The following is a 24,929-nucleotide window of genomic DNA, read 5'->3' on the forward strand; positions in this document are numbered from 1 at the left end:
GTTTGTAAATTGAGGGGGTGGTCTAGAATGTAACTGGGTTATCAGGGGTATTCATTTTAATAACAAAAAATAAAATAATGTATTAAAGTGAGTTGACACTAGGGAAATGAAAGTTATCAGTTACACCTGTAGTTGAATTGGACATGGCCGTAATTATTTAGTTAAATGTTTTCTAGCCCTTCGGGGCTAAATGATAAGGCTTTACACCACAGGAGGTTGGTGGCACCTTAATTGGGGAGGACGGGCTCGTGGTAGTGACTGGAGCGGAATAGGTGGAATGGTATCAAATACATGAAAGACATGGTTTCCATGTGTCTGTATGCCATTCCATTTGCTACGCCCCAGCCATTATTATGGCACAGCAGCCTCCACTGCATTAGACTTGTGCGTTTTCACAACACTCACATGTTTCACAGGGTCCTCCAAGAAGTACACATTCATCTGTAGGAGGGGAAAAAAGAAGGTGAGACATGGTTTGAGTCTTCACATAAAAAGTGATGAGAATATTCTGAGAGATTCCGCTCATCTAACTCTGTTGACTGGGCAGGAAGCACCACAGAGTCAATCATGTTTCTTGTTTCATCTCTTTCCTCTTTCCTAGTGATCCGTCACCATGAGTACGGACGCTGAGATGCAAATCTACGGCAAGGCTGCCATATACCTCCGTAAATCTGAGAAGGAGAGGATGGAGGCACAAGCCGCACCCTTTGATTCAAAAAACTCCTGCTATGTGGCAGACAAGGCGGAGCTGTACCTTAAGGGTCTGATCACTGCCAGGGCCGATGGGAAGTGTACTGTAACAGTCACCAAACCTGACGGCACTAAGGAGGTAAGCCTGATCTGAAAAGTATTCAAGTTTGTGCAATTACTCAATTTCTTGAAAAATCTTCAAAATGATCAAAAATATTTCAATATAAAATATAAAATCTTTAACAAAATATATATTAAGAAGCATTTCTTTTTTTTGTAAGCAGAATATAACCTTCAAATACATCATCTTTAACGCAGCTATTTAAAAATGACATTTAATTTATTTTATTGACTAGTTAAGAATCACCAGTCATGTGTCAGTGGGTGATGACAAAGTAGTTGGATTGAATGTGGATATGCATTTTTTAAATGATTAAACTTGTATTTAATGAGCAAAAAACATTCAGTCATGTCCACTTTGATCTGTATGTAATCTAGATTTCTGACTGTTTCAGGAAGGAAAAGAGTTCAAAGATGCAGACATCTACGAGATGAACCCCCTAAGTACGACAAGATTGAGGACATGGCCATGATGACCTACCTGAATGAAGCCTCTGTGTTGTATAACCTCAAAGAGCGTTATGCAGCATGGATGATCTATGTAAGAAACCTGCATATACAAACACACACATACATGAACATAAGAAATACACACATACAGTACTATACATAAATGAATGGTAGAAACCAAAACATATCCATACAGTAGACCCACATCATTATACCAAAGTACACCCACATCCTCACATAAATCCAGGTAAAAGTCCATCTGACTTTACTAATCCCCTAATTTAATTTAATCACTTTCATCCAGACCTACTCTGGGCTCTTCTGTGCCACGGTGAACCCCTACAAGTGGCTCCCAGTGTACGATGCAGAGGTTGTCAACGCCTACAGAGGGAAGAAGAGGATGGAGGCTCCACCCCATATCTTCTCCGTCTCTGACAACGCCTTTCAGTTCATGCTGATTGGTACGAGCTTTCATGGATGGATGGATGGATGGATGGATGGATGGATGGATGGATGGATGGATGGATGGATGGATGGATGGATGGATGGATGGATGGATGGATGATGGATGGATGGATGGATGGATGGATGGATGGTTGGATGGTTGGATGGATGTCCATAAGTCCATAAGTGTTTATGGATGGATGAATGGAAGTTAAAATATGCTTTGGAGAGGTATCTACTGTTTTCTAGTCTAGGTAGAACAGTTTGCTGGGAATATCCGATTTCTGATTTTGAATGGGAAATGTTCCAAAATGAAATTCATGCTTTGAATGCAATAATGTACCCATAATGTTGCTTGAGTATGATAAGCAATATGTTTTTTGGTTCCAGATAAGGAGAACCAGTCCGTCCTGATTACGTAAGTTGTTTACTAAAATGTCACTTGAGAAAGTGTTTCTATTGTAATAAGTTGGGTCTCTTGGTGTGATGAAATACATGACATTATGAATGGATTAGAGCATTAGGCTATGTGTAATAATGAGTTGATAAATGGGAATATTAGTAAAACAGGTCAACAGTGTATTTTTTTAAATCTTTCTTACAGATGAAACCAATCTGTCACTCAAACATGTAACTAAAACCCCTCTTTCTCTGTCATATAAACCAGTGGAGAATCCGGTGCAGGAAAGACTGTCAACACCAAGCGTGTCATCCAGTACTTCGCCACCATTGCAGTGTCTAGTGGCGAGAAGAAGAAGGAAGCAGACCCCAGCAAAATGCAGGTAGGTTGGGCTCATGTTTGCCTTTTTAACACATTCCAAGAAAAAATTACTTTACCAGTTTCTGAGCAACTTGTGTTTGTCTCAATCAGGGGTCTCTTGAGGATCAGATCATTGCAGCTAACCCTCTGCTGGAGGCTTACGGTAATGCCAAGACAGTGAGGAACGACAACTCGTCTCGCTTTGTAAGTATGAAGGGTATTCTGTAGAAGTTACCTTATATTGCAAAAAAAGTATTTCAGTAGTTCCCAATTGTTATATCAATAAATGTCCAACAAACTGTAACATTTAAAGGGGTCTATCCAATAACAAATGTTAGATTTATTTGTTGACCTATTTCTAACCCCATGCACTACTATAGGGTAAATTCATCAGGATTCACTTCCAAGGTGGTAAACTGGCTAAAGCTGACATTGAAACCTGTGAGTTGGTTTTAATTGTTTCTCAATGCTTTCCTAAATTCACACAGATTCTTTGTTGGAGATGATATCATCAAATGTTATCTAATATTACAATCTCTCTCTCTCTCACTCACTCACTCATCACTCACTCACTCACTCACTCACTCACTCACTCACTCACTCACTCATTCACTCACTCACTCACTCACTCACTCACTCACTCACTCACTCAATCACTCACTCACTCACTCACTCACTCAATCTTTCTCCCTCAGACCTGCTGGAGAAGTCCAGAGTGTCCTTCCAGCTGCCCGATGAGAGAGGCTACCACATCTTCTTCCAGATGATGACAGGCCACAAACCTGAGATAGTTGGTATGGCAAAGTAGAGGTTCATGGGAAATTATTCACACCCCCATCTGTGGAACTTATTAAAAATGTTCATAGTCTACACTAATAATACTATTACAATGATTACATCCAAGGTAACAAGGCATCTAGACATGGGTCATGTCTTTGGGAAAAATCTATCTAGTAATGCATTGTGATCACACTAGTCCACAAGTCTCAGTCCCCTCTTTTGATGCTATTTATTATATACTACATGTATCCTTGAGTCCATCTATTGAGTAAAGGAGGGAGAGATACTGTAAAGGTAGGATGGCAGAATTCTAAGAGATTTAACTGACAAGCTGTTCTCTGTCATCCACAGAAATGGCGCTCATCACCACCAACCCCTACGACTTCCCCATGTGCAGCCAGGGTCAGATCACTGTGGCCAGCATCAATGACAATGAAGAGCTGGATGCCACAGACGTGAGTCAAACAAAGGGTTAACCAAACTCTAGATAGGGAATGGGTACGACATCCACAAGAGAGTGCCACTAAGAACCCTGTGGAACTGTGTAAAACTCCTTTTGTGCTGCCATCTACTAGTGTGTTGGCCAAGCGTTATCATGTGGAACAGAGAAGCCAGTCAAATCTATCCATCCCATTGTTCTGCAGTGAGCAGCGCAGAACTGTAGTGTAACTGAGCAAACTACCGTTCAGTTCATCACTGTTGTACTTCCTCTTTAATGCCAGGATGCCATTACAATCCTGGGCTTCACTAATGATGAGAAGGTTGGCATCTACAAGCTCACAGGAGCTGTAGTGCACCACGGCAACTTGAAATTCAAGCAGAAGCAGCGTGAGGAGCAGGCCGAGCCAGACGGCACAGAGGGTGAGTCCCACTCATAGATATACAATATGTAAAGCATTAGTCCCATTCCCAGTCCCACTCATAGATATACAATATGTAAAGCATTAGTCCCATTCCCAGTCCCAAACATAGAAATAGAACATGTAAGACAGACAGTGACACATGAAAGTCAGGCAGGAGATCATTTCTAGAGAACAAATTCCAACCTCCAGAAATTATTTTAAATTATGGATGTGGGTGAATCAAAACCTAACTCACAAAGAAGTTGACCAAACTATTTTGCCAGTTTGACATCAGAAACAAGCCATCTTGTGTTCCTGATTCTGTTGTTGTTGGTTCTCTCTCCAGTGGCTGATAAAATCGGCTACCTGCTTGGCCTGAACTCAGCTGAGATGTTGAAGGCTCTGTGCTACCCCAGAGTGAAGGTCGGCAACGAGTATGTGACCAAGGGACAGACTGTGCCTCAGGTAAGGCGGCCAAACACAGCATCTACCATTTTCTCTGTGGACCGGAATTATTTTGGGAAAGAGTGCATTGCTTTTTTTGGATAGTGTTGTTGTTTTCCCAAAATTATTATCACCTTATCACTGGACATGGTCAATATCTCATGTATTAATTTGAGGTATTATCATTGCAGGTTAATAACTCAGTCATGGCTCTGGCCAAGTCTATCTATGAGAGGATGTTCTTGTGGATGGTCATCCGTATCAACGAAATGTTGGACACCAAGCAGCCAAGGCAGTTCTATATCGGTGTGCTCGATATTGCCGGGTTTGAGATCTTTGATGTGAGTATGAGACCAGAACAAGATAATTCATTTTGATTGAGATGGATTACAGCCTTGTATGATGAAATTATCCCTTTTAAAACTCCATCAACAGTACAACAGCATGGAACAGCTGTGCATCAACTTCACCAATGAGAAACTGCAACAGTTTTTCAACCACACCATGTTCGTCCTGGAGCAAGAGGAGTACAAGAAGGAGGGAATTGTCTGGGCCTTCATTGACTTCGGCATGGACTTGGCTGCCTGCATTGAGCTTATTGAGAAGGTAAACTGTCTGTGAGGATTATAACGGACCACAACAGCAAAGCTCATAGGGAGCGCTGTGTGAGACATTATCACAGTTTTACAACGTATCTGACTGTTGAGAACTCAATATGTTTCCTATTATGTGCCTCTAAATGAATATAATCATATAATAGCATGTTTACTAAAGGAATGAATGTAATCCTAAATGTAAATATCACTAATTTGATATACATCTCTTTTCGTAAAGCCATTGGGCATCTTCTCCATCCTTGAAGAGGAGTGCATGTTCCCCAAGTCTTCAGACACTACCTTCAAGGACAAGCTGTACTCCCAACATCTTGGGAAAACAAAGGCGTTTGAGAAGCCCAAGCCTGCCAAAGGCAAGGCAGAGGCCCACTTCTCCCTGGTGCACTATGCCGGTACTGTGGACTACAACATCACTGGCTGGCTGGAGAAGAACAAGGACCCCCTGAACGACTCAGTTTGTCAGTTATATGGGAAGTCAGGAGTCAAAATTCTGGCTGCCCTGTATCCCGCTGCCCCACCAGAGGGTAAGGCTAGCAACACGTCAAAATATTTAATTAAGCACTAGCTACAACTCAGACCCACATTTCTTATAAGTCTTTGAATATATCACAATTTCTCAGGGTTTATCACTGGGTTAATTTACTCATATAATAGGTGTTATTTTACATAATCTCCTTGGCAGCATTTGCCTCTAGATAAGTGTGAAGTTAACCCGAGACTCTCTGGTTTATAATGAATGTGCTTTCTGGAGACAAGACCACTCTAGATTTCTATGTACTTTTCTAGTTATCTTGAACTTTTCCCCATTTTAACAGATACAAGCAAGAAAGGAGGCAAGAAGAAGGGTGGTTCCATGCAGACTGTGTCCTCCCAGTTCAGGGTGAGCTTTTGAAAGTTGCATATTCAGTCCTTCAAGAGGTGCCTTGATAATCATAAATGATGTCTGAGAAAATGGTTTGTAACCCTCTTACAGGAGAACTTACATAAGCTGATGACCAACTTGAGGAGCACTCATCCTCACTTTGTGCGCTGCCTGATCCCCAACGAGTCAAAGACTCCAGGTACAAGAAATATTGAGTTAAATATTACATCTTATCAGTACAGTATCAGTGACTTTAACAAGCCCAATCTTTAAACAGTTTATGAATAGAGTCCTGGTTTGTTTTACCAGGTCTGATGGAGAACTTCCTGGTTATCCACCAGCTCAGGTGTAATGGTGTACTGGAGGGTATCAGGATCTGCAGAAAGGGCTTCCCCAGCAGAATCATCTATGCTGACTTCAAGCAGAGGTACACACGGACACACACACACAGAAAGATCTGCTTCAAGGGATTTCCCAGCATCAGAATAGGCTTACCTTTTACGAAATATAACCAACATATTACAACTTCACATATGTTAAAAATGACTCCTCATTCAGGTACAAAGTACTGAATGCCAGTGTCATCCCCGAGGGCCAGTTCATGGACAACAAGAAGGCTTCTGAGAAGCTGCTTGGGTCCATTGATGTGAATCACGAAGATTACAAGTTTGGACACACCAAAGTCAGTCAAATACCCCCAGCAAAAGCTGACAACAAAACACAACTTCAATGATAATTTAAACCCTTACCATATAAAAACTATCCAGTTGATCTATCCATCCTTTTGTTCCTTCTTCTTCATTTAACTAAAGGAAAAGGTGGAAAAACATTGTAGTGTTTTTTACTTCAATGTCATAGAAGTATAGAGGAGAAACTCAACTCATTATCATGTGCATTGTGTCAGAGTGGTATGGCTGCAGTTATCTGTATCTGTGGACATTATTAATCTACAACTGTACAATAACTAACAACTTAGAAACATCCTATCCCATGGTTTGTTTGTAAGCATTTTCCTTTTTTTATTAATTTGTAAAAATGTGTCTGAAAACATAATTCCACTTTGACATTATGGGGTATTGTGTGTAGGCCAGTGACACAAAATCTCAATGTAATCCATTTTAAATTCAGGCTGGAGAAAGTTTAGGGGTGTGAATACTTTTTGAAGGCACTGTAAAACTGTACAATAACTTACAACTTATAAACAACCTATCCCATGGTTTGTTTGTAAGTATTGCAAAGTTTGTAGTTGGAATCAATCTAGTGGAGATGTTCCCCTCTTTTGATTCAACCCTTTCTATCTGTCACCATCTGTGGTTCCATTGACCATGTTAACCTGTGTTTCAGGTGTTCTTCAAAGCCGGTCTTCTGGGTGTCCTGGAGGAGATGAGAGATGAGAAGCTGGCCTCTCTGGTCGGCATGGTCCAGGCTCTCAGCCGTGGATTCCTCATGAGGAGAGAGTTCACCAAGATGATGGAGAGGAGGTGAGGAATAGTGGACATCTTGGCAAAGCATACTGTCAACCACCTGTATCTAATGCATTATGATGACATGCTGTATATGCTGTGAGTTGTTCAGAATGAGAAAGTACGTCTTATAATGCTCTATTAAAGTTGCAGTTTGGGATGTGGCAAGCTGTTCAATTGGCATATACATTTGTGATATTAACCCGTTCATTTTTGAAAAATATAAAATGCCTCATGAGCTCAGCATCACCTGTCAGTCCTTGCATCTAGAGAGCTGTCTATGAGTTTCAGAGGGGTTACATTTCCCTAGCCCTATTCCTCAGCTGTATACAAAAGGTGGCGCTGGTTTTGTTGTTCTTCGACTCCCAGAATGTAGCTTTATTAAGCATCCCAATAGGCAAAAACTGGTTGAATCATCGTTATATCCACATCATTTCAACCAAAACATTCAGTGTGATGACGTTGAATCAACGTGGATTTGAAATTTCTATTTTTTCACCCAACTTTTAACCTAAAAACAATAACATGGTGACATTTTTGGTTGATTTCTCACGTTGAATTCACGTTAGTTGACAACTCAACCAAATGTAAATCAAAACTAGATGTTGAACTGACATTTGCGCCCAGTGGGATATCACTCACCATGTAACTCTGTCCTTTCTGTCGACCAGAGATTCCATTTTCACCATCCAGTACAACGTCCGCTCATTCATGAATGTGAAAACCTGGCCATGGATGAAGTTGTACTTCAAGATCAAGCCCCTGCTGCAGAGCGCTGAGACTGAGAAGGAGCTGGCCAACATGAAGGAGAACTATGAGAAGATGACGGCAGACCTGGCCAAGGCTCTGGCCACGAAGAAGCAAATGGAGGAGAAGTTGGTGGCCCTGACGCAGGAGAAGAATGACCTGGCACTTCAAGTTGCATCTGTGAGTGAAAGACGACCATCATAAGGGCACATTTACACACACATGAATACACAGATGAACACACACACATATGAATTCTCTGTAAAGTATGTGGCTGTATTTATTAAAATATGCTGTATTTATTTCATGAATTTCTATTGATTTAATCTGACCTCTTTGACTAAAGTGTATATTTTGATACACAAAGTAAGGCCTCTGATTTGTCCTCGTGTTCTGAAACCAGGAAGGAGAGAGTCTGAACGATGCCGAGGAAAGGTGCGAGGGGCTCATCAAGAGCAAGATCCAGCTGGAGGCCAAACTCAAAGAGACGACCGAGAGGCTGGAGGATGAGGAGGAGATCAATGCCGAGTTGACTGCCAAGAAGAGGAAGCTGGAGGATGAGTGCTCTGAGCTGAAGAAGGACATCGATGACCTGGAGCTCACCCTGGCCAAAGTGGAGAAGGAGAAGCATGCCACCGAAAACAAGGTCTTGTGTTTTACCATAGACAGTCTAACCAAACAATAATCCAAACAATAATCAACTCAAAACATAGCTTAACAGAAATGGAATTCAAGTTGTATTGTGGGTGAATTTCAGTTGCGGCGTACTCCCCACATTCATTGCATGTTCTGTTCCCCACTCATTTATGACTTCCACTCAGTACACTGGCATGGTGTACACTACCATCTAGTGTTGAATCTATAGTACAGTACTTGTTGACACATTTCTAATTTAAATGAATGTAAAATATAACAAACTAAATCTCCCCTTTATGGTGAAGTATAATTATGTTGTGACCATTTTCAGGTTAAAAACCTGACAGAGGAGATGGCATCTATGGATGAGAGTGTTGCCAAGCTGACCAAGGAGAAGAAAGCCCTCCAAGAGGCCCACCAGCAGACACTGGACGACCTGCAGGCAGAGGAGGACAAAGTCAACACTCTGACCAAGGCCAAGACCAAGCTGGAACAGCAAGTGGACGACGTGAGTGGAGTTCGACATTTTAACCATGATAGAATGTAAGATGATATTATCTTCAGTTGTTTAGATTTTAATAATATATTTGTTTTTATCTTATAGCTTGAGGGTTCTCTGGAGCAAGAGAAGAAGCTCCGTATGGACCTAGAGAGATCCAAGAGAAAGCTGGAGGGAGATCTGAAACTCGCCCAGGAGTCCATAATGGACCTGGAGAATGACAAGCAGCAGGCTGATGAGAAAATCAAGAAGTAAACACAAACAAATCACAACAGTATTACCTGCTACCTGTTTTTGGCTAATTCTTGTAATTATGAATCAGCATATACATGTGATTCTTAAAGGGATACTTCAGGAAGCCCTTTATCTACTTCCCCAGACTGAGATGAACTCGTGGATACCATTTTTATGTCTCTGCATGCAGTTTGAAGTTGCTAACTAGTGTTAGCGGAATAACTGGAAGTCTATAGTAACTGCTAGCATGCTAGTAGATACCATATACTTCCAGTCATTGTGCTAATGCTAGTAAGCATTGGCTCGCAAAACTACTTCTAACTTCCTTCATACTAGATGCAGAGACATAAAAATGGTATCCACAAGTTCATCTGACTCTGTGGAAGTAGATTCCAAAATGCTGAAGTATCCCTTTAAAAGCAAAGTGAATGGTATGATACTCTCCCTTTACACTATCGAACCGAAACCAACTCTGCAATTGGCGTATTTGTGTTTCTTAGGAAGGAGTTTGAGACCACTCAGCTCCTCAGCAAGATTGAGGATGAGCAGTCTCTGGGAGCTCAGCTGCAGAAGAAGATCAAGGAACTCCAGGTACAGTACAGGATAAAAGCCCACAACTGAATCATTTCCTGAAAAACACTTTCTGGTAGCAGACAGTGTTCCTGGTGGCTTCTAATGGCTCAGTAGGTTGGAAGATGGTGTTTCTGGTTGGTGCTTCTTACCATTGTGGTTTTGGTTCCTGCATGGGACACTGTCTACTGAATATATTAGTGTATATTAGTACAGGATCTAAGCTCCAGTACAGGAAAGCACAGACTTGAATCATTTCTTGAAAAACATTATTCTGGTAGCACACATTTTTCCCGGTTTCTTCTGATGGCTCAGTTTGTTGGAAGATGGTGTTTCTTGCTAGTGCTTCTTACTGTTGTAAAGATGATGCTTCTTAATTGTGGTTTTGTGGCGCAGTGGTCTAAGGCACTGCATCGCAGTGCTAGCTGTGCCACTAGAGATCCTGTTTCGAATCCAGGCTCTGTCGTAGCCCATGGGGCGGCGCACAAGTCGTCCAGGGTAGGGGAGGGAATGGCCGGCAGGGATGTAGCTCAGTTGGTAGAGCATGGCATTTGCAACGCCAGGGTTGTGGGTTCGATTCCAGTATGAAAAATAAATAAATATGTATCCACTCACTAACTGTAAGTCGCTCTGGATAAGAGCGTCTGCTAAATGACTAAAATGTAAATGTAAATGTTTTGGTTCCCGCATTGGACACTGTCTACTGAATATATTAACTGTCTTTGCATTAACACATTTATGCAAAATATACCTACTATTATTATTTTTTTAGGTTCAATTGTTTCAACTATATTGTAGTGTTCATCCCCCCTGCTTCTGCCCCCTGTTCTAGGCCCGTATTGAGGAGCTGGAAGAGGAAATTGAGGCTGAGCGTGCTGCCAGGGCTAAGGTTGAGAAGCAGAGGGCCGATCTCTCCAGGGAACTTGAGGAGATCAGCGAGAGGCTAGAGGAGGCCGGAGGCGCCACTGCTGCTCAGATTGAGATGAACAAGAAGCGTGAGGCTGAGTTCCAGAAGCTGCGTCGTGATCTTGAAGAGTCCACCCTGCAGCACGAGGCCACAGCCGCCGCTCTGCGCAAGAAGCAGGCTGACAGTGTGGCTGAGCTCGGGGAGCAGATCGACAACCTGCAGCGCGTCAAGCAGAAGCTGGAGAAGGAGAAGAGCGAGTACAAGATGGAGATTGATGACCTCTCCAGCAACATGGAGGCCGTCGCCAAGGCTAAGGTGAGTAGTGATGTTTTGGTCAAGCAGTGTTGAGGAGGGCCAACTACATTACCATTCAACTGAACTGAGGTTGACAGGAGTCCCATATCTAAAGTAATTATGGAACATGTTTCACTAACAGGGCAATCTGGAGAAGATATGCCGTACTCTTGAGGACCAGCTGAGCGAGCTCAAGACTAAGAATGATGAGAATGTTCGCCAGGTCAACGACATCAGTGGACAGAGGGCCAGACTCCTGACAGAAAATGGTACCATCAACAATGAACAACAAACTAATGCTTTACTTCAGTAGAACACAATAAACTGTGTTGTGGATTTATGTCCATAGTCCACATCAGTGGCGGCCGGTGATGTTTAAGATGAAGGAGGATGATGCATTTTTTTAGGAGCATGGCCTTATTTCTATTACAGCATATTGGATGACTCATTCATATTTGATTCACCCAGCTCAATGTAACATCGATAGGTTTAGGCTACTACATGATACTAACATTTTCCCTATACCCATCATGAGGTTTCTACAACCTAGCCTATGAATGAAAGTTTACAATGTAGGTGCACAGGTTGAGAGAAAAATTAGAGTAATCGAGGTGAGAGACAGTGACACATTCAATACCGCCTTGCACACTCTTACCTGAATCTAGCTGATCTAGGTTGTAATCATTAGTCCAACAGTTGCAAACGAGAGTTTCTATTGGACAAATTCAGGTATGTTTATCCTCATTTTGTTCCATTTGCTTCCGTTTAAGAAACATTTTCCAACAGAATCGGCGGAATGAATACATCCCTGATCACACGCAAACACAGTTCACTTTCATAGAAGCCACATACAAAAAGCATGATCATTTTGCTCGTTGTATAATTCCTTCTCGCATCTACGCGCTCTCCTCCTCTCACCTTTTCCCTTGACATCTGGACTTCAGTGCAAAACACATCAGCTGTCTGTGATCAGGCGAAAAAAAACTTTCCAATCCAAACCTTCATATCATAACCACTAACTGCTACACACAGCCTACAGTTTTGTCACCATAGCTAGTCAACATAGCTACTAGAACTAACACGTTAGTAAACCCGCTACAATCATGCAGTACAGTCAGCAAGCAGTTTAGCAGTTACACCGGCAATAAATTAATAAAACCAAAAGCTTGCCTTGACTTGGAAGAGTTCCAGTGTTGAATAGCCATAGCCAGCTAACTAACATAGCATTTGAGCCGGGTGTTTGAGTAAGCTAAACTAGCAAGCTGCATTCGCTAGCTAAGTGAAAGTGAGAAAAAAAACATGTCCGTTCATGCTGCAAGAGCTATGATAGGTTGCAGTACATTGTCATTATTACTGTGTAAGTCTATGGAAGGGGGTGAGAACCAAGTCAATGTACCAAGAGGAGGACGGAAACTAGCTGTCCTCCGGCTAAACAATGGTGCTACCCTACAGAGTGCTGTGAAGGCTACTGTAGACCTTCATTTCGCAACAATGTGTTTTAATCAATTATTTGGTGACGTGAATATATTTAGCGTAGTTTAATCTAAAAAAGATAACTTTTTAAATGTTTCACTATTTTTATTTTTAATGAATTTCACTGAGGAGGATGGTCCTCTCCTTCCTCTTCTGAGGAGCCTCCACTGGTCCTGGTATACTATTCACCACCTAACATTGCCCTACAATACCTCAAACTCCATTTTCAATCTTGGAGAACATAGACCTCATTAACAAGATGTCCCTCTATCCCTGCAGGTGAGTTTGGCCGCCAGCTGGAGGAGAAGGAAGCCCTGGTGTCTCAGCTGACCAGAGGAAAACAGGCCTTCACTCAGCAGGTGGAGGAGCTGAAGAGGCAGATTGAGGAAGAGGTCAAGGTAAGGAACCCAAAATGGACTCCACCGACCACAGAGTTTAGAGCAGGGATCATCAACTAGATTCAGCCGTGTGCTGATTTTTTTCTTGAGCGGATGGTCAGGGGGCCGGAACATAATTACAAATAATTTGTAGACTGCAAATTGAACGCAAGAAGCACAAACAGATATAATATTTGACTAAAACATTATTATTTCAAACCTTGCTTACATTTCTATACGATCACATACATGGGCGTCATGCACCCCAAAATAAAAATCGAAGGGGGCACAAAGTACGTGAGGATGGCTGGGGGTGCGGTCCTGAGGGGGTAGGCCCCTGTCCTGAAGAATACTTTGGAACAGATTTCCCCAAAAATGTTTTTACTGTCTTTTATAGTCCCCCACCCCCCGAAAACTTGAGGGGCCAAATATTATTGTGGCCCGCCAGTTGGACAACCCTGTTTTAGAGCCATATCTTCATATAGATGGTGACTACGCCACCCTCAGAGACTTCTACTATAATTTGTTTGACTATCTCTCAAATCTCTCTTTGTCTTTCTCTCTCACAGGCTAAAAACGCACTGGCCCACGGTGTCCAGTCTGCCCGCCATGACTGTGACCTCCTGAGGGAGCAGTTTGAGGGAGGAGCAGGAGGCCAAGGCAGAGCTGCAACGCGGCATGTCAAAGGCCAACAGTGAGGTGGCTCAGTGGAGGACTAAGTATGAAACTGATGCCATCCAGCGCACAGAGGAGCTGGAGGAGGCCAAGTGAGTCACACGCAACAGAAAAAACTCAAATATATGGTGTGGATGGTGAGGGTGGTAGGGGGCTTTGAGAAAATGCTACATCAACATGAATTGTAACATTTGTTTCAGCCCCTAAAACCTCCCTCTGTTGTCCAACAGGAAGAAGCTGGCCCAGCGTCTGCAGGAGGCTGAGGAGACCATTGAGGCGACCAACTCCAAGTGTGCCTCCCTGGAGAAGACCAAGCAGAGGCTGCAGGGAGAGGTGGAGGACCTCATGATTGACGTTGAGAGAGCCAATGCATTGGCCGCCAACCTCGACAAGAAGCAGAGGAACTTTGACAAGGTCAAAAGAAAGAAACCTCACACTTGGGTGATATTTACTGTCTGCAATATGATCAATTGTAGTATAATTGTAGCATATTTATGAATCAAAACTCTTCATCTATGACTTTTAATGAAAATCCCATGTATTTCCCTAGGTTCTGGCAGAGTGGAAGCAGAAGTATGAGGAGGGTCAGGCTGAGCTGGAAGGAGCTCAGAAGGAGGCTCGCTCTATGAGCACTGAACTCTTCAAGATGAAGAACTCCTACGAGGAGGCTCTGGATCATCTGGAGACCCTGAAGAGAGAGAACAAGAACCTGCAACGTGAGCATTTGACAGCAGTTCTATTTGGCTCATGTTTGACTAGTGTTTTGAAAATGGAGGGAACTGTAATCATCCAAATTACTATTACACCATTTCAGAGTTTTCATGTTCAGTTCAAAATATATATATATTTTTAAACTTGTGATCGCTATTCCTTTGATCAACCCAAGGATGTGGAGGGCAATTAGATTTGCAAGACCGCATGAAGTGCTGTTAATTAATTAACTGTTATTATGATTCAATGTCAACTTCAGTACATTGGTGATATCCACTGAAAATCTCCCAAGTCTAAACTGCTCCTGTGTGTGTGTGTGTGCAGAGGAGATCTCTGACCTGACTGAGCAGATCGGAGAGACTGGCAAGAGCATCCATGAGCTGGAGAAGGCCAAGAAGACCGTGGAGACAGAGAAGTCTGAGATCCAGACCGCTCTGGAGGAGGCTGAGGTACAAACTACAGCTGTTTGATGGGAAAAGCAGTGTTACACTAGCAATGCCAACTACAGTCTAATGCTCCCTGTATTGGAGTTTATTGTAGTCATATGTGTACAAAACATTCAGGACACCTGCTCTTTCCATGACATAGACTGACCAGGTGAATCCAGGTGAAAGCTATAATCCTGCATTGATGTTACTTGTTAAATCCACTTCAATCAGTGTAGATAAGGAATTTTAAGCCTTGAAACAATTGAAACATGGATTGTGTATGTGTGCCATTCAGAGGGTGAATGAGACAAAATATTTAATTGCCTTTAAACGGGGTATGGTAGTAGGTGCCAGGCGTACATGTTTAAATGTGTCAAGAACTGCAAAGCTGCTGGGTTTTTCACGCTCAACAGTTCCCATTTGTATCAAGAATGGTCCACCACCCAAAGGACATCCAGCCAACTTGACTCAACTGTGGGAGGCATTGTAGTCAACATGGGCCAGCATCCCTGTGGAATGCTTTCAACACCTTGTAAAGTCCATACCCGAACGAATTGAGGCTGTTCTGAGGGAAAAATAGCAATTCAATATTAGGAAGGTGTTCTTAATGTTTGGTACACTCAGGGTATATTCAATTCCTATATCCAAATGTATTGAACACAATTCGCCTGACTGCTTCTGTTTGTCCAGGGCACACTGGAGCACGAGGAATCCAAGATTCTGCGTGTGCAACTGGAGCTGAACCAGATCAAGGGTGAGGTGGACAGGAAGATTGCTGAGAAGGATGAGGAGATGGAGCAGATCAAGAGGAACAGCCAGAGGGTGGTTGACTCCATGCAGAGCACCCTGGACTCTGAGGTCAGGAGCAGGAATGATGCCCTGAGGGTGAAGAAGAAGATGGAGGGAGACCTGAACGAGATGGAGATCCAGCTGAGCCACTCCAACAGGCAGGCCGCTGAGGCCCAGAAACAGCTGAGGAACGTCCAGGGACAGCTCAAGGTAAAGGGACTGGGACATCAGGTTCAAAACCTAAACATGGCTAGGGATTTGTTTGTAAATCTGTAGAAAGTGGTTTATGTTCTAAATGTAACGATACTGGAGAAATTCGTACCAATTTACATTTCTGTCACTGATCGATCCTATCGCCCCTACTTCCACAAGTCCTAATGAACCTATGTCATTGTAAACCCCAGGATGCCCAATTGCATCTTGATGATGCCGTCCGCGCTGCAGAGGACATGAAGGAGCAGGCAGCCATGGTGGAGCGCAGAAACGGTCTGATGGTGGCTGAAATCGAGGAGCTGAGAGTTGCTCTGGAGCAGACAGAGAGAGGCCGCAAAGTGGCTGAGACTGAGCTGGTAGACGCCAGCGAGCGTGTTGGACTGCTGCACTCCCAGGTATGGGTCAAAAGCCATTTCCAATGGAACTCAACCAAGCATACCGTTTAAACACATCTGGAATTTGACAGCTTTTAGAATTCCAGAATTTCAGCCTTGTGAATCGTAGAGAGCCAGTTCTCTTGAGAGCCAAACAAATCATATTGTTTCCTCCTATAGAACACCAGCCTTCTGAACACCAAGAAGAAGCTGGAGACTGACCTGGTGCAGGTGCAGGGAGAGGTGGACGACATCGTCCAGGAGGCCAGGAATGCAGAGGAGAAGGCCAAGAAGGCCATCACTGATGTGAGTCCTTGAATTACATCGACTTGATTTGTCCCCAAGGGCCAATGGTAGCTGGGCTGGTTAACCACAATAAAGATGTCAAAGAGACGTTATGATTGGTGCCAATTGGTGCATGAATTAAACAAACTACTTTTCCAGGCGGCCATGATGGCTGAGGAGCTGAAGAAGGAGCAGGACACCAGCTCTCACCTGGAGAGGATGAAGAAGAACCTGGAGGTCACAGTCAAGGACCTGCAGCACCGCCTGGATGAGGCTGAGAATCTGGCCATGAAGGGAGGCAAGAAGCAGCTCCAGAAACTGGAGTCCAGGGTGAGTTAACAGCAGAGTGTATTAGGGTGGATTGAAAGACCGATTGCTGGAAATGTATTTGATCATATATAAAAATACACAGGAGACACTTTCTCTCAATAAAAGTCCAAATTAGGGTTAAGTGCCTTGCACATCAACACATTGTTAATGTTAAAGGCTCCGGCATTTGAACCAGCAACGTTGAACTGCTAGGATACCTGCCACCCTAAACCACCTATATCAAGGGTTCACAAACTTTTAGCCTCGGGACCCCCTTTTGTGATAGCGAATTCATCAGGGACCCCCTCATCATATCAGAAGACAATTCCTACTTTAGAGTGCGATAAAAATAGCATCCAAGTAATTTCACCATGGAGTTTCTAAACCCAGAGGTGCAACATTGCAAGACTTCTGGGAACCCTTACGAAGCGGACTTGGCAGACTTGGCAGACCAGACTGGGGTGTGGGGTTTGAGATGTTTATGGGAGAAGTGGAAAATTCATCCTTGGATGTTAATTTTCTTGAAATCTAAAGGCAAGACCTTACTACAACCTAGTGAAAGTAACAAACGGACACGTTTCCATTTTCATCAAAAACAACTTTCTACCGAAGGAGAAGCTTTTGATTTGACTGCACATGTGCAGTTCAGCACAACCGTTAGACCCGATGATGTGTTTCTGCGCATGAGATTAGCTAGTGATGGTCGCCATGGCATTGTCCACAAGTCTTCATCTTTGGTTTTACTATGACTTCTGCAGTGCATGGCGGACTAATCAAGCCGGACAAATCAAGTCTCGGCCCCTGGGAAATAACATTTTTAAAGTCACCTCTTGGCATCAGAAACAACATTTTGCAGTTTTAAAACGAATTTTCTGCAGTTCTACAATTTTTTTGCCTTTGGAAAGAGAGAACATTTTGTAATTTTACAGCTAATTTCTTGCAATTCTACACATTTTGCCATGGGGCGGAGAGATAATCATAATCAACATTTTGAGGAATATGTTACACTTATTTCATAAGTTCATAAAAACGTGAAAATACAACATAACTTAAATCTTTAAAAAACATATAAATCTTAAAAAACATATATACATACTCCAGAAACATTACCGTCTCGAATATAGTGCTTTTCCAGTCGCTTACCTTCAAAATAAAGATATAACAATGTATTTATGTCGGTGCTTCTGTCTTGCTGTTCTACACATTTTGCCATGGAGCGGAGAGAAAATGTAGCGGTTTTAAAAGCTTAAATCAGGAAGCATTTATGTTCAAAATCAACATTTTGAGGAATATGTTACACTTATTTCATAAGTTCATAAAAACGTGAAAATACAACATAACTTAAATCTTAAAAAAACATATTAATCTTAAAAACATATACACATACTCCAGAAACATTAATATAGTGCTTTCCCAGTCGCTTACCTTCAAAATAAAGATATACCAATGTATTTATGTCGGTGCTTCTTTCTTGCTGTTGGCTCACTTGGCAAACTTCTCTCAACTGTCATAGCGCGAGCCTCATAATAGAAGAAATCTCATAACATTAAAACATGCGAGTGGCGTCCTCTAGTGGCCATACTGCTACTGAAATAAATACATGCCAAAATTGATCAATGGTAATATACAGTATATTACAAATACCAGAAGAATTGGGTTGAAAACATATATAATTGATGGAGTACTGTGGATACCAATATCACTGTGAGCCTCCCTCTTGTGCATCTAAGGGTTAATTATATTGTCGGAGCTAGAAACACAAGCATTTCGTTACACCCGCAAAAACAACACATTTTGATTTGATTTGTATTGTATTGCACCCATTTTCCACAGATCCCTGTTAGTTTAATCTGTTGTTGCTATCAATATTCATAAAAAATTTAATGTCAATTCCACTTTGGGAACCATTGACCTAGATAATGAAAGGTTGTTATTATTACAGACCCCTTCAATAAAAATTGTGAAAAGTACATAGGAACATACAACAATTGTGCCTCCTTGACTAGGTAGAAGACTATACCTCTGTTTTACAAAGATTTGTTACATCGGATTTCACCACAAACAAATGCCTACGTTTATTTTTTCCACAAAGGTGCGTGAGCTTGAGACTGAGGTGGACGCCGAGCAGAGAAGAGGTGTAGACGCAGTCAAGGGAGTCCGCAAGTATGAGCGCAGAGTCAAGGAGCTCACTTACCAGGTAAGAGAAAGTGCATTCTTCACACACTTGACAGTAACACAGACAGGTTTGTTTATAGAACTATACTGAATTTGATTCTTTGATCTTCTCCCACAGACTGAGGAGGATAAGAAGAACGTTAGCAGACTTCAGGACCTGGTAGATAAGCTGCAGTTGAAAGTGAAGGCCTACAAGAGGCAGGCTGAGGAAGCGGTGAGTCACACACTTAGTCAAATACTCTGAAAGCATACATAAAAAAAATAAAAAAAATAAAAAAAAATCCCTAGTAGACGTTACAAAACGTAATATCCGTATAGTTAAGTTGAAGTAAGTGTTGCTACAGTCAACAATGAATTATGCAAATTATGCAAAAGGAGACGGGGTTTAATATTAATTTGCTGGTATAGTGGTATTGCTGGAGGCAGCGATTTGATCCCCTGTTCCTCCACTCACTTTCTCTGCTGTATCATCCATCTCCCTATATACATTGCTGTCCTAAATCTGCCAATATTTGTTTGATTGAAAATACCTTTAAAAATGTATATTTTAATTTGCTACCTGAAGCATCAAACTTTAAATGCTGATGTTTCGCTCTCCATCTCTTTTCCTCACCCAGGAGGAAGCAGCAAACCAGCACATGTCTAAGTTCAGGAAGGTTCAGCATGAGCTGGAGGAGGCTGAGGAGCGTGCTGACATCGCTGAGACTCAGGTCAACAAGCTCAGAGCCAAGACCCGTGACACTGGAAAGGTACAGAACTGCTGCTAAACCTATACCTGACTCATGTTCAAATATGACCACATCAACACCACCTATGATTCAGTCTTCACAGAGGGCAATACTGACCTTTTACACTCACTCAACTGTATTTAAGACCATTAAGAAGCATATTTCAGGTAGGGCAAAATAATCTAATAAAATGAATTCAGTTGGTACTTCAAATGTGAAAATCCAAGCTGAGCACTGTGCCTTAAATGCTTGATCCGTTATATTCTATCCAAGTCTATCCATATATTTATCATGTTCATTATTATTACTGATCCATTATATTCTATCCAAGTCTATCCATATATTTATCATGTTCATTATTATTACTGATCCATTATATTCTATCCAAGTCTATCCATATATTCATCATGTTCATTATTATTACTGATCCATTATATTCTATCCAAGTCTATCCATATATTTATCATGTTCATTATTATTACTGATCCATTATATTCTATCCATATATTTATCATGTTCATTATTATTACTGATCCATTATATTCTTTCTTTCTTCTTACAGGGCAAAGAAGTTGCTGAATAAACAGGACCAAGTCTTATCATTTTCCTGTGTTGCATAAAATATGATTTTCATGGTGAAATGTTGAGCATTGATTAAAAACATGTTGACCTACATACACTTCCTTTGTGACTGTGGACTTATTATTCAGCAAACAGCTTTTTCATACCATACAAATATTGTACTTTAATTAAAGGAGCAATCTGGGATTCCAACATCAACAAAGCAGACACCCCAACAAAGCGGTAACTTTCTTTGGTAAACATCTGAGGGATTAGGCTGGAGAAATGTAACCACTCTCAAATTCTCAGACTGAGCTATGGATGTAAGGACTGACCATCCATAACATCAAAATGATAGTTTTAATTCTTTACACTCGGTGGAATTGTGGGGATATTCTCAGCACAAAGTTCTCAGAAAACAACAAACCAGATTTTTTGCATTTGAATTTTGTCACAGATTATGCATAAATAAGTATTTAGTGGACAGACTACGTAAACATAAATGGTTATTGAGCATCTGACCAAATTACTCAATATTTTGGTTCTGGGTTTTACTGATATTATTTTTTTACATTTACATTTTAGTCAGTTAGCAGATGCTCTTATCCAGAGCGACTTACAGTTAGTGAGTGCATACATTTTTCATACTGGCCCCCCGTGGGGAACGAACCCACAACCCTGACGTTGCAAGCGCCCTGCTCTACCAACTGATCTACAGGGGACTAACGTGCATATAAATGGGAAAAGAAATGACAAATAATGATTTATCATTAACCAATTAGCATTTCTAATAGATTTTCGGCAGATATACACTTCTGTAATGATTAGAGTTCTTATGGTAATACAATGTCTATATAATTTCTTATGAAAATTATGGTAATACACATTATAAACACAATAATGAACTTTATAAAAACGGTTTTACACATTATAAACACAATAATACACATTATAACCATAGTAATACACATTATAAACATGGTAATATACATTATAAACACGGTAATACACGGTAATACACATTATAAACACGGTGATAAACATTATAAACACGGTAATACACATTATAAATACGTAATACACATTATAAACACAGTAATACACATTATAAACACGGTAATACACATTATAAACACGGTAATACACATTATAAATACGGTAATACACATTATAAACACGGTAATACACATTATAAATACGGTAATAGACATTATAAACACGGTAATACACATTATAAGCACAGTAATACACATAAACATGCAATAGTCTTTTGCAAGGTTCCGATGGATAAATGTACCTTTCATGAGGAAAATACTCTGTTAAAGTGACGTCGTCCTACATCATACTTCAGGGTCATTTCCCCTAATATTTTGAATGGGCTTGACAATTATATCATCATATTTGTTAAAACGCAGTCATTTAAGATATATTCTGAACAAAATTATAAACGCAACATGAAACAATTTCAAAGATTTTACTGAGTTACAGTTCATATAAGGAAATCAGTCAATTGAAATACATTCATTAGGCTCTAATCTATGGATTTCACATGACTGTTAATACAGATTTGCATCTGTTGGTCACAGATACCTTTAAAACAAAGGTTGTGGCGTGGATCAGAAAACCAGTCAGTATCTGGTGTGACCACCATTTTCCAGCATTTTCCTCATGCAGCGCGACACAACTCTTTCGCATAGAGTTGATCAGGCTGTATATTGTGGCCTGTGGAATGTTGTCCCACTCCTCTGCAATGTCTGTGCGAAGTTGCTGGATATTGGCGGGAACTAGAACACGCTGTCATACACATCGATCCAGAGCATCCCAAACATGCTCAACTGGTGACATGTCTAGTGAGTATGCAGGCCATGGAAGAACTGGGACATTATCAGCTTCCAGGAATTGTGTACAGATCCTTGCCAAATGGAGCCATGCATTATCATGCTGAAACATGAGGTGATGGCAGCAGATGAATGGCACGACAAACTGCACATTTTTGAGTGGCCTTTTATTGTCGCCAGCACAAGGTGCACCTGTGTAATGATCATGCTGTTTAATCAGCTTCTTGATATGCCACACCTGTAAGGTGGAAGGATTATCTTGGCAAAGGAGAAATGTTCACTAACAGGGATGTAAACTTAACCCTCCCGTTGTCCTAGGGTCAAAATGACCCGCCACTGTGTTGAACCAACTTTATTTAATTTTTATATTTTTTGGATCATTTGTGAGAAGGAGGCAGTGATACTTTCTTTAAAGTCTCACTGCCTCCTTCTCACAAATGATCCCCAAAATATAAAAATTAAATAAAGTTGGTTCAACACAGTGGCGGGTCATTTTGACCCTAGGACAACGGGAGGGTTAAAACAAGTCAAAATGAGTCTCAGTAGTGTGTGTGGCCTCCACGTGCCTGTATGACCTCCCTACAACGCCTGGGCATGCTCCTGATGAGGTGGCGGATGGTCTCCTGAGGGATCTCCTCCCAGACCTGGAGTAAAGCATCCGCCAACTCCTGGACATTCTGTGGTGCAACGTGGCATTGGTGGATGGAGCGAGACATGATGTCCCAGATGTGCTCAATTGGATTCAGGTCTGGGGAACGGGCGGGCCAGTCCATAGCATCAATGCCTTCCTCTTGCAGGAACTGCTGACACACTCCAGCCACATGAGGTCTAGTATTGTCTTGCATTAGGAGGAACCCAGGGCCAACCGCACCAGCATATGGTCTCACAAGGGGTCTGAGGATCTCATCTCGGTACCTAATGGCACTCAGGCTACCTCTGGTGAGCAGATGGAGGGCTGTGCGGCCCCACAAAGAAATGCCACCCCACACCATGACTGACCCACCGCCAAACCGGTCATGCTGGAGGATGTTGCAGGCAGCAGAACGTTCTCCACGGCGTCTCCAGACTCTGTCACGTCTGTCACATGCTCAGTGTGAACCTGCTTTCATCTGTGAAGAGCACAGGGCGCCAGTGGCGAATTTGCCAATCTAGGTGTTCTCTGGCAAATGCCAAACGTCCTGCACGGTGTTGGGCTGTAAGCACAACCCCCACCTGTGGACGTCGGGCCCTCATACCACCCTCATGGAGTCTGTTTCTGACCGTTTGAGCAGACACATGCACATTTGTGGCCTGCTGGAGGTCATTTTGCAGGGCTCTGGCAGTGCTCCTCCTGCTCCTCCTTGCACAAAGGTGGAGGTAGCAGTCCTGCTGCTGTGTTGTTGCCCTCCTACAGCCTCCTCCACGTCTCCTGATGTACTGGCCTGTCTCCTGGTAGCGCCTCCATGCTCTGGACACTACGCTGACAGACACAGCAAACCTTCTTGCCACAGCTCGCATTGATGTGCCATCCTGGATGAGCTGCACTACCTGAGCCACTTGTGTGGGTTGTAGACTCCACTAGAGTGAAAGCACCGCCAGCATTCAAAAGTGACCAAAACATCAGCCAGGAAGCATAGGAACTGAGAAGTGGTCTGTGGTCACCACCTGCAAAACCAGTCCTTTATTGGGGGTGTCTTGCTAATTGCCTATAATTTCCACCTGTTGTCTATTCCATTTGCACAACAGCATGTGACATTTATTGTCAATCAGTGTTGCTTCCTAAGTGGACAGTTTGATTTCACAGAAGTGTGATTGACTTGGAGTTACATTGTGTTGTTTAAGTGTTCCCTTTATTTTTTTTGAGCAGTGTATAATTATAATTATAATAGTGTTTGTGGATGAATTTACTTCTGGTAGATGCCTTTTATTTAGTTTTTGCACTGAAGACCATTGCGCTACGTTTTTGTCTATTCAAAAAGCCTAAAAATGTTCATAAACTACAAGGCTACTTCCTGGAAAATGTTCATAAACTACAAGGCTACTTCCTGGAAAAAGTTCATAAACTACAAGGCTACTTCCTGGAAAAAGATCATAAACTACAAGGCTACTTCTTGGAAAATGTTCATAAACTACAAGGCTACTTCCTGGAAAATGTTCATAAACTACAAGGCTACTTCCTGGAAAATGTTCATAAACTACAAGGCTACTTCCTGAAAAAAGTTCATAAACTACAAGGCTACTTCCTGAAAAAGTTCATAAACTACAAGGCTACTTCCTGGAAAATGTTCATAAACTACAATGCTACTTCCTGGAAAATTTTCATAAACTACAAGGCTACTTCCTGAAAAATGTTCATAAACTACAAGGCTACTTCCTGAAAAACGTTCATAAACTACAAGGCTACTTCCTGAAAAAAGTTCATAAACTACAAGGCTACTTCCTGAAAAAAGTTAATAAACTACAAGGCTACTTCTGTCGTAGAAATATTTGACTCAAAAGTAGTCAACTCAAAAATATCTCTCAAGAGACTGGAGCTTGTGAATCCAGAAATTAGACTTTATTATTTGCATAACAAAGCCGAGCCACTCCATGGAATGACTCTCTCTCTTTGGCTTAGAGCTCCCTTTTATACACACAAATGCATAATCATGTTACATA

At 41.8% G+C, this 24,929-nt stretch overlaps 1 pseudogene; it reads left to right on the forward strand.

Annotated features, from left to right (window-relative positions):
• Window positions 1-601: 601 nt before the first annotated feature.
• Window positions 602-20,572, forward strand: LOC121563784 (annotated as a pseudogene).
• The last annotated feature ends 4,357 nt before the right edge of the window (window positions 20,573-24,929 follow it).

The sequence above is a fragment of the Coregonus clupeaformis genome, unplaced genomic scaffold, assembly GCF_020615455.1.
Source record: "Coregonus clupeaformis isolate EN_2021a unplaced genomic scaffold, ASM2061545v1 scaf1108, whole genome shotgun sequence".
Classification (NCBI taxonomy): Eukaryota; Metazoa; Chordata; class Actinopteri; order Salmoniformes; family Salmonidae; genus Coregonus; species Coregonus clupeaformis.